The sequence below is a fragment of the Mizuhopecten yessoensis genome, unplaced genomic scaffold (assembly GCF_002113885.1).
Source record: "Mizuhopecten yessoensis strain PY_sf001 unplaced genomic scaffold, ASM211388v2 scaffold6719, whole genome shotgun sequence".
NCBI classification, from domain to species: Eukaryota; Metazoa; Mollusca; class Bivalvia; order Pectinida; family Pectinidae; genus Mizuhopecten; species Mizuhopecten yessoensis.
In genome coordinates, this window is record NW_018406690.1 from 1,003,229 (window position 1) to 1,019,366 (window position 16,138).

The following is a 16,138-nucleotide window of genomic DNA, read 5'->3' on the forward strand; positions in this document are numbered from 1 at the left end:
ACTACCACCTCCCCCTCCACAGACCGTGGTTTCCTGTGTATAGAGAATCCCTACCACCTCCCCCTCCACAGACTATGGTTTCCAGTGTATAGAGAACCACTACCACATCCCCCTCCACAGACTATGGCTTCCTGTGTATAGAGGACCACTACCACATTCCCCTCCACCGACTATGGTTTCTTGTGTATATAGGACCACTACCACATCCCCCTCTACAGACCATGGTTTCCAGTGTATGGAGGATGACTACCACCTCCCTCTCCACAGACCATGGTTTCCTGTATGTAGAGGACCACTAACACCTCCCCCTCCACAGACCATGATTTCCTGTATTTAGAGGACCACTAACATCTCTTCCTTCACAGACCATGTTTTCCTGTGTTTAGAAGACCACTACCACCTCCCCCTCCACAGACCATGTTTTCCTGTGTTTAGAAGACCACTAACATCTCCTCCTCCACAGACCATGTTTTCCTGTGTTTAGAGGACCACTACCCTCTCTTCCTTCACAGACCATGTTTTCCTGTGTTTAGAAGACCACTAACACCTCCCCCTCCACAGACCATGGTTTCCAGTGTATAGAGGATCACTAACACCGTCCCCTCCACAGACCATGAATTCCTGTATGTAGAGGCCCACTACCACCTCCCCCGTCACAGACCCTTCTTTCCTGTATGTAGAGGCCCACTACCACCTCCCCCTCCACATACCATTGTTTCCTGTATGTAGAGGACCACTACCACCTCCCCCTCAACAGACCATTGCTTTCTGTATGTAGAGGCCCACTACCTCCTCCCCCTCCACATCCCATTGTTTCCTGTATGTAGAGCCCCACTCCCTCCTCCCCCTCCACAGACCATTGTTTTCTTTATGTAGAGGCCCACTACCCCCTCCCCCTCCACAGACCATTGTTTTCTGTATGTAGAGGCCCACTACCACCCCCCCCTCAACAGACCATTGTTTTCTGTATGTAGAGGCCCACTACCACCATCCCCTCCACAGACCATTGTTTCAAGTGTATAGAGGACACTACCACATCCCTCTCCACAGACTATGGTTTCCTGTGTATAGAGGCCCACTACCACCTCCCCCTCCACAGACTATGGTTTCCTGTGTATAGAGGCCCACTACCACATCCCCCTCCACAGACTATGGTTTCTTGTGTATAGAGGACCACTACCACATCCCTCTCCACAGACTATTGTTTCCCGTGTATAGAGGACCACTAACAACTAACAAAGGAAGTTCGTTTTTCATTTGTTTGTTGAAATCACTGGTCATTGGCCTTTCGTCTCTTACAATAACTTGTTATTTTCAGAATAGCTTTTACATAGAAAGCAAATGTTTTCTAAATGTCGGAACAATGCTGTTCAAATGCTGAATGTGTTTTGAAAATGGTATATATATATATGATATCAATTTGGCGAATGTTATCTTGAAATCGAAATAATTTGTATCGCTGTACCGCATTATTCCTAGAATGACACCTTCTGTTGAAAATCATTTTGTAACATTTTCGAATTACGCAATGTAGTGTGCATTTTGTTATTCTACTTATACCATACCTATACAAACTAAAATATGTAAATTCATCCGAACAACAATAATCAATACCATTAATCAAAGTGATTGATTTTGAATTGTTACGTGTTCTTGTGATTCAGGATCAGTCAAACCGACTCCGATCCATCATGCTTAACAAAAAACACGCTGACACGAAGGTACAGTTCGAAGAGTGTACATGGTATCTAAAACGGTTCATGTCAATAGAATGCAAACGGCAGTGTCATAGATGTCATAGATCTCATACACACACGTGCACATCGATCAATCAGTGAATACCATTACAGGTACAAGATCAATCGAGGTAAAGGTAGGGACCGTAATTAGAACAGCCATTACTGAGGTCTCGTCAATGATTGAAATAGTACAAAGATACTGTGAGTCTAGATACGGTTCGTTGTCAGGGTTAAATATGGACTCATTTCCCGCAGTGCGTTTGTAAGGGTAGCTCATTTAGTGAAGACTGACATCAATTTCAAAGCGTGTCAATGATAAGAATAAAAGCAAAAACTCGAAATGACAACGGACTGATTGCATCTGATTCACCAACATTGATGTATCGCGATAGAGGCAGCGTTTATATTTCCATATAGTGGTAAGGCTGAACTATATTTCTAAACATTTGTAGAGGCCACTTCTATATATTTCTTCATTAGAAGAAGACCCAGCGCATATCTATTTACACATCCTAGTACAAAAGAGGTCTACATTGATTTTCAAGAAATCATTTATTCATTTTACAATTTTACATTAGTTAGTTGTTAAGAGAAGATACATATATGCAACACCTGAGGGTTGTTGAGCGAAGATAATACGAAAAACCCGAGGGTTGTTGAGAGACGTTGCATAGATGGATACGTAAAATCAAAGACTTAATTTGAACAGTTATATATAGCTTACATTTGATGTGATGTATTACACATTTCTTACATGGAAAAAGAGGTATGAATTAAAACAGAGAGGTTATAAACGTAACTTGTGTATTCCGAAATCTGGCATTGTGTAAGCATAAAAAATGTATTGTATTGCTATTAAATGTCAACATGGCTTTCGTGGATAAATCGTTAGAAGTAGCATGTGTATTTCTGTGTAATTTCAGTCCATTTTAAACCTACCTGCCTTTCCCTTTTCATCTACGAGTTTCAAAATGTATACAAGACGCTTGCCGCCGACGTGTAACCAATATGTCTATATCTCGCGTGACAAAAACGATTGCTGCTCGTACTGTGCACGTGCTTATCCCGAGGAGACACCCTCTTAGCCGAACGTATCAGGTCGGATAATCCATTGGGCAAAGTTATACTGTCAATATAAAACCTGAACGTCGAATTCTTGCTGGGACGTTTAATTAAGTGAATGACGTTGTAGGTATTAGTATTTTTGGAATGCGACTTGGCCATTAGTGTTGGTGTACACGCGAATAACCATTTCAGTCCAACTAAGCCGAATTGAGGATTCATTGAATCTGTTTATTATTAAGATGGTGTTGAAGTCATTTCTTTGCTATCATTTGAAAGCGAAATGTATTGCACGTCTATTAAGACCCCTCGCGCGCTAACATCCGGGCCAACAAGGGTGATTAATATAAGTTTAAATAACTTGTTTCATAATTATTGTAAACTAAATAAAGTTAACATGTTGCCCGTTGTAGCAGTGAAAGACATGCAAGAAGCGATGTCACTGCTTTAGCTACAACTGTCTTTGCCAAACAGTTCGCTAAGGTCTTCCATTTTGCCTCAGGACAATGGGATTCGATTTATCTAGATAACCCATTAACTGTCTATAAATGGCAGCAAACGTGTTGTCCTAAACAGAACTGCTACCGTGAGCAAAAAGGGGATTAACATAATTAAATGTCCCTTTCCTTGAACAGATGGCGACAGCATCAACCTTTCTAACAACACTGACGATAGCAACCGTCCTTCTTCAGCGCAAAAGTAACATAAGACAATGTCTTTCTCTCAAACAAGACTAACGCCAGCAAATGCTATTCTCTTGGAACAAATCTGACAACAGTTTGAAACATCCTCCTTAACAATACTGGTCTCGGGGAAACGTTCCTTCGATATGCTTGTTCCAAACTGATTACAGTTGTTACATACAATCTATGTAGCAATAATTGTGTATTCAATACAATATGCATGCAAATCTGTTTTTATGACGTCATTTTATTTTTGTCAAATACGCACCAAACGTTGGGTATGATTTTGGAAAGGTTTGTTTATGTTACGTATTCAAAAGGAAATGTTTAGCAGCCTCAAGCTTAGGAAATACATGCTGTGTGTTTATTGTACAGTACCGTTGTCTTACCACTGAGGAGACAGCTATGTGGTGATACAGTTAAGACATCGACATCAGGACTTCCACGGCCTAAGGCGCAGGACACCCTGGGGTGTACAACAAAGGGATCGATCGTTGGTGCTGATTATACTGGTAAACATGGAATTTTCTTTAAATAAAACCGCTGTTTGATCGGGTAGACGGATATAAGATAGTGATTGTATCGAATATATGTGACGCATGCCACAATGTCGTCTGCAATATATTCCAAATCGCAAAAGAAGAATCAGAGAGAATTATCTTTATTATCATCGATATGGCTTTGAAAAGTACTCCGGGGAAGGCGATTGTTGTGAAGATGTGACGACATCATTGTCCACCTTGAAGAAGGATTCATATCACCATGGATACTGCTTAATACATGATGTATCTACATCTTCAGCCCTGACTCTGAGTCTACGGACAAGGACGTGAAATTCAAACACTTGTTCGATATGGACAGGTTATGGTGGTCGGGTGGTGCAGTGGATAGCGCATTTGCCTTTCACCAAGGCGGCCGGGGTTCGATTTCCCGATCGGACGTGAAAAGGTATCGGGTAACCTGCCCGACCACGTGGGTTTTCTCCGGGTACTCCGGTTTCCTCCCACAATAAGACACCCCGCGCGCTAACATCCGAACCAACAAGAGTGATTAATACAAGTTGAAATAACTTGTTTCATAATTGATGTAAAATAAATAAAATTTTTATTTTGATATGGACAGCATCGTAGGTGCTAAGCTTTCTTATAATAGCAAGAGTTAAAATGGCTTGTATACAGATGTACCAGAGATATTGTATACCAGAAGTTGTTGAAACTCGTCAGGATTGATAACCGTCCACTTTGGCTGCTTTTGCTAAATATTGGGCTTATTGTAATAAACATGAATAGTATTTGGTTTTTAGAAATGATTCCGGAAAGATATGTCATATTTCAAAACTTAGAGTTCACTTACCATTTCTCGAATCTACAAATTGTACAGGTATTTTGATGTTAGATAAACCACCTTGACCTTTGTGTCCTTCGTTCAGTTTCTGTTATTGTCACATCGGTCATGTCAGTCTTAATAGTGGTTCACGATGACGGGCGTGCTTATTGGAACTACGCAAAATCATCGACTGCCCATTGTCCATTATTAACTCCACAGTTGATTTCGAAAAAGGCAAAAAAAGATGTAATATTCTTTAGACATTCTCATTGCTGTTTCAAAACTTAGATCAAATAAATACAATACATACACGTTTATTATCTATCCTCAACTATGAGTCTGTATTGCTGTCACCAATTCTCAATAATGTGTATATTACATCAATGGTTTGTGCTGATTAGCAGGAAGACCATAGGCGTTGTCATTGACAATGTAAGAAAAAAATGAAGAAACTAAAAGATGTTCAGACGAATAATTTGCTGAATAAATATAAACAGATCCGTTCCTGGTGTGAACCATTAGAGGTCACACGAGTAAACAAAAGATGGCTTAGTTCCCTATGTTATTCTGTGACTTGTCTTTATGACGTCAAGCTTGTTTCAATTAACTGAAAAGGAAAGTAGAATATTATCTTAAAACCTTTAACTTGAGATACTTGAATGAAATCCTACAATATTGTTTCATGCTGTCGCTATAGAATAATGTGTGACCTTGATCGATCAGCGAAGTGGTGTTTTACAACCACGACACAAGAGGAACTAGATTTGAGAAAGATTTGTGCTCTATGTTCTTGTAAATAGCGTTGACAAACATCGAACCTGAAGTCAGGGATGGCTGTCTTGTGACCATCTTGTTCTTTACAACTAGGACATCGAATCTGAAGTCAGGGGTAGCTGTCTGGTGACCATTTTGTTCTTTACAACTAGGACATCGAATCTGAAGTCAGGGATGGCTGTCTGGTGACCATCTTGTTCTTTACAACTAGGACATCGAAACTGAAGTCAGGAATGGCTGTCTGGTGACCATCTTGTTCCTTACAATTAGGACATCGAATCTGAAGTCAGGGATGGCAATCTGGTGACCACCTTGTTCTTTCCAACTAGGACATCGAATCTGAAGTCAAGGATGGCTGTCTGGTGACCATTTTATTCTTTACAACTAGGACATCGAATCTGAAGTCAGGGATGGCTGTCTGGTGACCATTTTGTTCTTTACAACTAGGACATCGAATCTGAAGTCAGGGATGGCTGTCTGGTGACCATCTTGTTCTTTACAACTAGGACATCGAATCTGAAGTCAGGAATGGCTGTCTGGTGACCATTTTATTCTTTACAACTAGGACATCGAATCTGAAGTCAGGGGTAGCTGTCTGGTGACCATTTTGTTCTGTACAACTAGGACATCGAATCTGAAGTCAGGGATGGCTGTCTGGTGACCATCTTATTCTTTACAACTAGGACATCGAGTCTGAAGTCAGGAATGGCTGTCTGGTGACCATCTTGTTCTTTACAAGAAGGACATCGAGTCTGAAGTCAGGAATGGCTGTCTGGTGACCATCTTGTTCTTTACAACAAGGACATCGAATCTGAAGTCAGGAATGGCTGTCTGGTGACCATCTTGTTCTTAACAACTAGGGCATCGAACCTGAAGTCAGGGGTGGCTGTCTGGTGACCATCTTGTTCTTTACAACTAGGACATCGAATCTGAAGTCAGGGATGTCTGTCTGGTGCCTAGCTTATTCTTAACAACTAGTACATCGAATCTGAAGTCAAGGGTGGCCTACTGGTGACCATCTTGTTTTTTACAACTAAGACTTCGAATCTGAAGTCGGGGGTGGCTGTCTCGTGACCATCTTGTTCTTAACAACTAGGACATCGAATCTGAAGTCAGGGGTGGCTGTCTAGTGACCATTTGAAGTCAGTGATGGCTGTCTGGTGATCATGTTGTGCTTTACAACTAGGACCCAAGGGAGATATTGTCTATACAGAAATCAGAAAGATGCTTTCCGAGAAAAAGTAAAAACAAGAACTGTTCAGCACAGTTGAACGATTTGGGCGAATGACTTCAAGGCATTTCATACATATTCGTATCTAAGTAGGACAATATGTCAAAAAACTAGTCTTGTTTCATTTAACTCTGTAATCAAATAATTGATTATCCCTACTCTACGAACGGAACATAGTCACGGCAGCTGTGTGAAATCTTCCAACGTCTATTTATAGTATCAAATAAAGGATACTGAATACGTCAGTAAATCGGAGTGGTGGACAACGTTGGTAAACCTACTTCCAGCAACCTATTGATACTTTCTTGAGAAGAGGTATTGACCTGCTATTATGGATATGTACTTAAATCATTCGGTATATCTGATTCCAATTCAAAAACCTAGCCAAGACATATCGACGATGTGCTCCTTCAAATAACAAAATTGTTTTTACCACTTCGATCGTTTATACCATTCCGAACTTTAAATCAAAGACACTACACACTCTTCTTTTTCAGCCGCTATCCTCGATGTTTACTTACAACATGATCAACAGGGGCGGATTACTGCTAAGCTGCACGATAAGCGAGACGATTTCCACTTTGTAGCACTTCATTTAGCTTTCAAGAGATTGCTCCGAAATTCATGATTTCCCTGATGATGTCGACTGCAGAAGGACAAACTTACAGCAAAGGATTTCTTAAGACACAGGTAGGTGAAGAGTATGGACACGTTTTTATGGTCGACATCGTCATCTCATTGGGGGTGGGGAGGGGGATCCTGTGTGATTGTTTTGATCGTGTTCATTAGTGTGTACTTTTCAAGGGTTTCCATATGAATATTTTCTTTGTTCACTTACTTTGCCAGTTAGCCTATCTTTTTTTTCACAAGAGACTTCAGGAATTGATCGCTTGCCATCATACCCTATTTCGAAAAGCGAGATTCCAGTATATCCAATGACTGAAGACAGTAAAAATACATACATATTTGACTTGCTGGGAAACCTGAAAGAGATGTCACATGAAGGGCAGAAATTGCATAACTTTTCAGAGCACTCGATTTTTTCTATTGTACGTATGGATATTTAACATGTTTGTGTAAATGTCTATCTTCATTTCTTCTTGTCTTTTCGTGACGACAATTGAGTTCAGACCTTCTACTTGCGTGCTGGCGTTGTGGTCTATTTTTCTAATTTATCTCTAAAACATACCACAAGCGTCGAACAACGATTGCACAGTTTCCAAGCACAATCTATGACGGTAGGAAATGTGCTTGACACGAAAGAGAAAATGTACATGTATGAGAGAAATGCTACCGAATACCTACTTTTATAAATTAGTGTTAATAGATTCGAGACCAGATTTTTTTTCAATTATGGAAATCATAATATTCCTGTAAACTATTACTTAAAGGTCCATCTAAAACTGACACCCACATCAATACGCTGATTATAGAAGCTGTTAAGATGTTGAGTAGGTATGTAGCTGCTGATGTTGAGCGTGCATTGAAGTCACTCCTACAGTGTTGGTCACACGGGACGTCCCATAGCTCTTTCTCCGGTTCAGTTTGATCTACAGAGGGTGTCGATCAGACACGTCAACCGACGCAAGGTCGGCGCGTGCATCTCGGGGTCACGTTAGTATCATGCTATCTTTGAAACATATGTGTTGAAATGTTTTTTTATCTAAGTCAGACCCAATATTAAAATAACATGAGTTACGCTGTCATATTGTCGTCTAAATAATGCCCAGTATTAAAGTTAAAGTTACATTTTGATAGTCTTCTTAATCACATAGTGTTTAGTCGTATAAAAATGCAATTTTCTAAGAAAACCAGAAATGTACACCGTAGACCATATCTTTGTCGTATACATGGTTCAAAACATAACAGTCAATAAAAACAGTCTTAGATAATTGTTTTCGTACGTAGACTGCAAAATAAGTCAAAACATTGCTGTCATGTTAAATTCTGTTCGAAGCGACGTGTGTGTTTGAGTCCAGCACCTAAGATCGATATGACGGTTTACTGTCCCGATGACAACAGAGACTGTTCCAGCTATAGTGATCGCGTGGAATACAGCAATACAGGTAATTAGAAAATGTACAGGTGACATCAATAGTTCCGCTCAGTGGTGATATTAGCATATGAAACAGGAATCTCCGTCTTCTAAAAAATAATTTAAGCTTAACTTGGCATAAAAAACCGCAATACTCTAAACAAAAATACGGTCATCAAGATAAGACGTGTTTTCTAACCTTATCTTATCAATCATGATGGACATATGATTCGTAATGGGTCTGTTAAACATTCATCTCCGGGTGATATTAATCTCTGTGACATCAAGATAACCAGTCTCTTGTCTGCAGGTAATCAAAGAGCCTGGTAACAGAGACAGCCATGGTGTCACAATGTCAGATATCGAGGTACATGTACTTAAATACGGCCTGTACTTGGTGTTGGAAACCGATTCTTTTAATCAGGGCTTCGATCCTACACAGCAGACAAGTATTGACAGTCGGTAATCTTATCTACAGACTTGGTTTGGGGATGTTTGAGCTCTGTAGGATGTAGTCGTAATCAGTTCATTTAGAGGTTTTGGCCGCTTAGACATGGCCAGTTAAGGTGTAAAGATGTTCAGCCCAGGTGAATTTTTGGAGCATGCTTAGTTTTCAACAATGAACGATCATATTTTTAATTTTATTTTACAAATAGATAAGTTGATACATGCTTAAAAGTTTGTAAAACGATGTTCAAGTTTAAAAAAAAAATCATTTATTTGGTAAGGAGTATAAATCCTTCGTACACTTCGTTACATGATGAAAAGGTTTTCATTAAAAGAGATGGACGTAAGAAACCTACATGTAATTGCATCTGTAAAACTTCGTGATCGATACAGTATGCCAAAAATATTCTGAAAAGATTTTTGTAACGCAACCAATACGTTTTTCTATGTGACGTTTCGATGACTAGTACGGTATGCACCTTCATCAGACAAATGACCAGTGAAGCGTACGAGTTGTCCACAAATCGATGTCGATTCGACTACGACAAAAAAAGCATGCCAACAAGTATTTACAATGAACCATACAGCTGTTTCGTCCTTCTAGGACCTATCAGTGATGTAAGGGGCCAGATAGGTGAAAATCCAAATTGATCTAAAATACTGTTGAAACAGCACGGGAACTTCGTAAAACCCCCTAATATAATGATATTTTTTCTTCAAAATCACATCGTGATAGATTGAACTACTAACAGCAGCACCTGCAATTTTCAAAATCGACCTTCGTTTTGTCCGGCCACAGAGTTATATAAAACATGGTGGTGTTTAGTTTTTGTTGTTTGCGATCTCCAGGTCCAATACGACAAATAGATTTGTTTATTCTAAAATAGATATACATTTTAGTAAGAAGAAGGCACTATAATACTTGATGAAACTATAAAATAATGTAAGTTGTTTTAATGTGAATAATAAACCTTACTACTCCTATACACCAGAAGTACGATGACTTAAATGTTTGTTTATATTACATTTGACTTAATAAACAAAAACAACATATCAGTTATTTTTAAAAATCCAACGGGATATCTTGGTAAAGATCAGGTAAATGTAACGAGCTAAAAATGGCGTATCAACCAATGCAATATTTAAACATCTTCTTCTTTTACCGGATTTTTTTTTCATGATGTAAAACCCCATTTAATAGCACCATTAAATAGCATTACAAACTTAGGATACAAAAGATCATAAATAATTTTTATGCCAAAACCAGTATTTCATGTAAACCGTGGCCAAACAATTTCAAGCTACAAGATTATGGAAACCCTCGGAGACTTATAGTGCACCACCAGGGTCAAACAATTCGTGACGTTAATCTATTACCAGATTTATGTAGAAAGTAGCTATTTAGTAAGTCTGTGTAGACATCCAAACAAAGACATATTTTTATTTCACTATGTGATCGTTTCGTTCCTTAAGGATTCAGCAGAATTACAACATACGGGGCAAAGATACATATAAAGCTCTTTATAGCTTTACAAATATACAAATAATAACAGACAATTGATACTTTCAATAGCATTATCTGTAGAAACCAGTAATATAATGCTATTCTATAATAAGTAGACTACGTGGCATAATTTATGTGAATAAACTACTAATATACACACAATATTCTGATTGTCTGGTGTCGACTCTTTGTTATTAGTTTCCATATTGTCACTGCCCTTAGAAGGATAAGACACAGGTTATCAAATCTAGGTACACAGAATGGTTATTACTACTATAACTCATGGATACAAGTCCGTTGTCATGGATACTATTTTGTAAGTCAGTTGTCATGATTTGTTTTATAAGTCGATTGGCATGGTTACTATTTTGAATGTCGGTTGGCATGGTTACTATTTTGTAAGTCGGTTGACATGGTTACTATTTTGTAAGTCGGTTGGCATGGTTACTATTTTGTAAGTCGGTTGGCATGGTTACTATTTTGTAATTCGGTTGGCATGGTTACTATTTTGTAAGTCGGTCGGCATGGTTACTAATTTGTAAGTCGGTTGGCATGGTTATTATTTTGTTAGTCGGTTGGCATGGTTACTATTTTGTAAGTCGGTTGGCATGGTTTCTATTTTGTATGTCGGTTGGCATGGTTACTATTTGGTGGGTCGGGTGGCATGGTTACTATTTTGTTAGTCGGTTGGAATGGTTACTATTTTGTAAGTCGGTTGGCGTGGTTACTATTTTGTAAGTCGGTTGGCGTGGTTACTATTTTGTAAGTCGGTTGGCGTGGTTACTATTTTGTAAGTCGGTTGACATGGTTACTATTTTGTAAGTCGGTTTGCATGGTTACTATTTTGTTAGTCTGTTGGCATGGTTACTATTTTGTAATTCGGTTGGCATGGTTACTATTTTGTTAGTCGGCTGGCATGGTTACTATTTTGTAAGTCGGTTGGCATGATTTTTTTTTTATAAGTCGATTGGCATGGTTTCTATTTTGTATGTCGGTTGGCATGGTTACTATTTTGTAAGTCGGTTGAAATGGTTTCTATTTTGTAAGTCGGTTGGCATGGTTACTATTTTGTTAGTCGGTTGGCATGGTTACTATTTTGTTAGTCGGTTGGCATGGTTACTATTTTGTAAGTCGGTTGGCATGGTTACTATTTTGTAAGTCGGTTGGCATGGTTACTATTTTGTAAGTCGGTTGGCATGGTTACTATTTTGTAAGTCGGTTGGCATGGTTACTATTTTGTAAGTCGGTTGGCATGGTTACTATTTTGTAAGTCGGTTGGCATGGTTACTATTTTGTAAGTCGGTTGGCATGGTTACTATTTTGTAAGTCGGTTGGCATGGTTACTATTTTGTAAGTCGGTTGGCATGGTTACTATTTTGTAAGTCGGTTGGCATGGTTACTATTTTGTAAGTCGGTTGGCATGGTTACTATTTTGTAAGTCGGTTGGCATGGTTACTATTTTGTAAGTCGGTTGGCATGGTTACTATTTTGTAAGTCGGTTGGCATGGTTACTATTTTGTAAGTCGGTTGGCATGGTTACTATTTTGTAAGTCGGTTGGCATGGTTACTATTTTGTAAGTCGGTTGGCATGGTTACTATTTTGTAAGTCGGTTGGCATGGTTACTATTTTGTAAGTCGGTTGGCATGGTTACTATTTTGTAAGTCGGTTGGCATGGTTACTATTTTGTAAGTCGGTTGGCATGGTTACTATTTTGTAAGTCGGTTGGCATGGTTACTATTTTGTAAGTCGGTTGGCATGGTTACTATTTTGTAAGTCGGTTGGCATGGTTACTATTTTGTAAGTCGGTTGGCATGGTTTCTATTTTGTAAGTCGGTTGGCATGGTTACTATTTTGTTAGTCGGTTGGCCTGGTTACTATTTTGTTAGTCGGTTGGCATGGTTTCTATTTTGTAAGTCGGTTGGCATGATTTCTATTTTGTAATTCGGTTGGCATGGTTACTATTTAGTAAGTCGGTTGGCATGGTTATTATTTTGTTGGTCGGTTGGCATGGTTACTATTTTGTAAGTCGGTTGGCATGGTTTCTATTTTGTAATTCGGTTGGCATGGTTTCTATTTTGTTAGTCTGTTGGCATGGTTACTATTTTGTTAGTCGGTTGGCATGGTTACTATTTTGTTAGTCTGTTGGCATGGTTACTCTTTTGTAAGTCGATTGGCACGGTTACTATTTTGTAAGTCGGTTGGCATGGTTTCTATTTTGTAAGTCGGTTGGCATTGTTACTATTTTGTTAGTCTGTTGGCATGGTTACTATTTTGTAAGTCGATTGGCACGGTTACTATTTTGTAAGTCGGTTGTCATGGTTACTATTTTGTTAGTCGGTTGGCATGGTTTCTATTTTGTTAGTCGGTTGGCATGGTTACTATTTTGTTAGTCTGTTGGCATGGTTACTATTTTGTAAGTCGATTGGCACGGTTACTATTTTGTGAGTCGGTTGTCATGGTTACTATTTTGTTAGTCGGTGGGCATGGTTTCTATTTTGTAAGTCGGTTGGCATGGTTTCTATTTTGTAAGTCGTTGGCATTGTTACTATTTTGTTGGTCGGTTGGCATGGTTACTATTTTGTAAGTCGGTTGACATGGTTACTATTTTGTAAGTCGGTTGTCATGGATACTATTTTCTTAGTCGGTTTGCATGGTTATTATTTTGTAAGTAGGTTGATAAGGTTTCTATTTTGTAAGTCGGTTGACATGCTACTATTATGTCAGTCGGTAGACACTGTTACTGTTTTATAAGTTGGTTGATATGGTTACTATTTCATAAGTGGTTTGGTATTGTAACTATTTTGTATGTCGGTTGACTTGTTACTATTTTATAAGCCGGTTGACATTTTACTATTTTATAAATACATGTACGTCGTTTGACATGGTTATTATTTTGATAGATGGCTGTCATTGTACCATTTAAGTCAAACAGTTCGTAAAGTAACTATTAATTTTAAGGGTTGGTTTGGTGGTATTTGATTCTGAGGTTTACATAATTATTTGATTTGTCGGTTGTTATGACTAGAGTTTGTTTTGTCAGCTGTTGTAGATATTTTTTGCTTTGCATACACACATATTATCGGTTTTATTACAATATTGTTTTACACAGCCATAAGTTAATTGCAAACAAACATTGATCTGAATGTGTTTGACAAGTTTTCTCATCATATTTACATTAACATTCGGCTACATGTTTGCGATTTGTGTCACGCTTCTGTCGCTGAAACCCTTTTTTTTTTTTTACATCTTGATGATCTGCTTCGTAAAATATAAATATAAAAGGGACGCCTGTTTCTCACTACGTTCGGAGAAATGAATTATAACTTCGTTCATAAAATTGCGTAAGTGTAAGCGAAACCCTTTCAGTATTATATAATTAGTTCAGCTCTTTGTCGATGCGTATGTAATGACTCAGTGGTCATAGACTTTTACATTTTGACATTTGACAATTGACATTTTAGTGTATTTTCTTCGTGAATTGGCGCTGATATATATTATGTGTTTGTGTATTGATACTGAGGTATATTTCGTATTTGTTATTTGACACTGTGGTATTTCCTTTTTCTTTTAATGTATTGATACTGAGGTATATTTCGTATTTGTTATTTGACACTGTGGTATTTCTTTTTTCTTTTAGTGTATTGATACTGAGGTATATTTCGTATTTGTTTATTGCCACTGTGGTATTTCCTTTTTCTTTTTGTATATATATACTGTGGTCTATTTTTGTGTATTGACGACGTGGTATATATTTTTGTGGATTGATAAATTGATATATTTCGTTTCTGTGTATTGATACATTGATATATTTCGTTTCTGTGTATTGATGCATTGATATATTCGCTTTTTTGTTTTGATACATTGATATATTTCGCTTTTTTGTTTTAATACAGTGATATATATATGATTTTTTGTTTTGATACATTGATATATTTCGCTTTTTTGTTTTGATACAGTGATATATTTCGCTTTTTTGTTTTGATACAGTGATATATTTCGCTTTTATGATTTGATTTAGTGTCGCTTTTATGATTTGATTTAGTGATATATTCCGTTTTTGTGTATTGATACAGTGATATATTTCGCTTTTGTGTATTGATGAAGTGATGCTATTTTTCTTTGTGACTTGACGCTGTGGATTATCATTTCTATTTTACAAAAAAACACATATCACGGCTTTTTGTCAGTATGCTATTACCTTCATTTACATTCCTTGATATCAAGAATAAAATAACAAGTATCTTTCTGCTGTGTTATTATGTTCTTGGTTTCTATTACACCTGCGATAAAAAGAAAACCTCAACCATATAACTTATGTACCAACGATCAGCAAAAAATAATATCATCAAAAAACGTTGTACACGTGAAACCAAGCAAAAGTTCCCTTGAATGTTTATTGCTGTTCAGTATCATAAGGGTCGACATGACAAGACTCTAGGCAAAGAAATGATTGACAATAAAAAACTTAAATGAGGAAAATCACTTTGTATGTCAAAATTGCAATCTCCACGTTTCTGTGTCTCCGTGTATTTCTGTGTATGGTAGCCGGTAGCAGTATGTGTACGACAGAAAGCTGCAGGACCATACGATGCAACGCTCTGTATACTGACGGCACTGTAAAGGTATCGATTCTAGCGTGTCAATGGACCGTGACCACTGCTGCTAATTCCAAGCTCCAGTAAACTCGGGATCGTGTCGTGGCACCATTCTAACCTTCACAGCTCATATTCCATGCATCCTCAGCTTTTTAAATACCATTTTTTACTATTGGATATTTTTGCACTTTCAGTGTCTATGTGGCGACTTCCCATTGGCGTTTTGTGAGCCGGTGACACCGTTCATGTGGCCACCACTGATTGGCTCAATAGACGTTGTATGTAGCTAATGAAAGCCACGCTTTCAATCAAACATTTACAAAGGCGTTAGGGGACGGTATCTAATTGTATCGTAAAATGGTCAAACAAGCTTTTTTCAATAGAAGGTCATAATCAATAAAGACATGTTAAATGATAATGGATTATCTGGCGGGGAGTATATCTGGTTACAACCAGAGTACTCGAGTCGACCTCCGTAAATGTCCTGTCTTGTGAGTGTATACCGAACATTTCACTGATGTAGATGTAGAAACTTCAATCAATTGTAAACGTACAAAGATTTAAATGTCAGTATGACCGGTAACAATAGTACTAATGTACATATGATCGTACATATGACCGCTATCTGTAATGCTAAGGTTGAAATGTCGGTATGACCGGTTACAACGGTACTCGTGTTGATATAACCGGTATCAATAGTACTAAGGTTGACATGTTGGTATGACCGGTAACAACGGAACT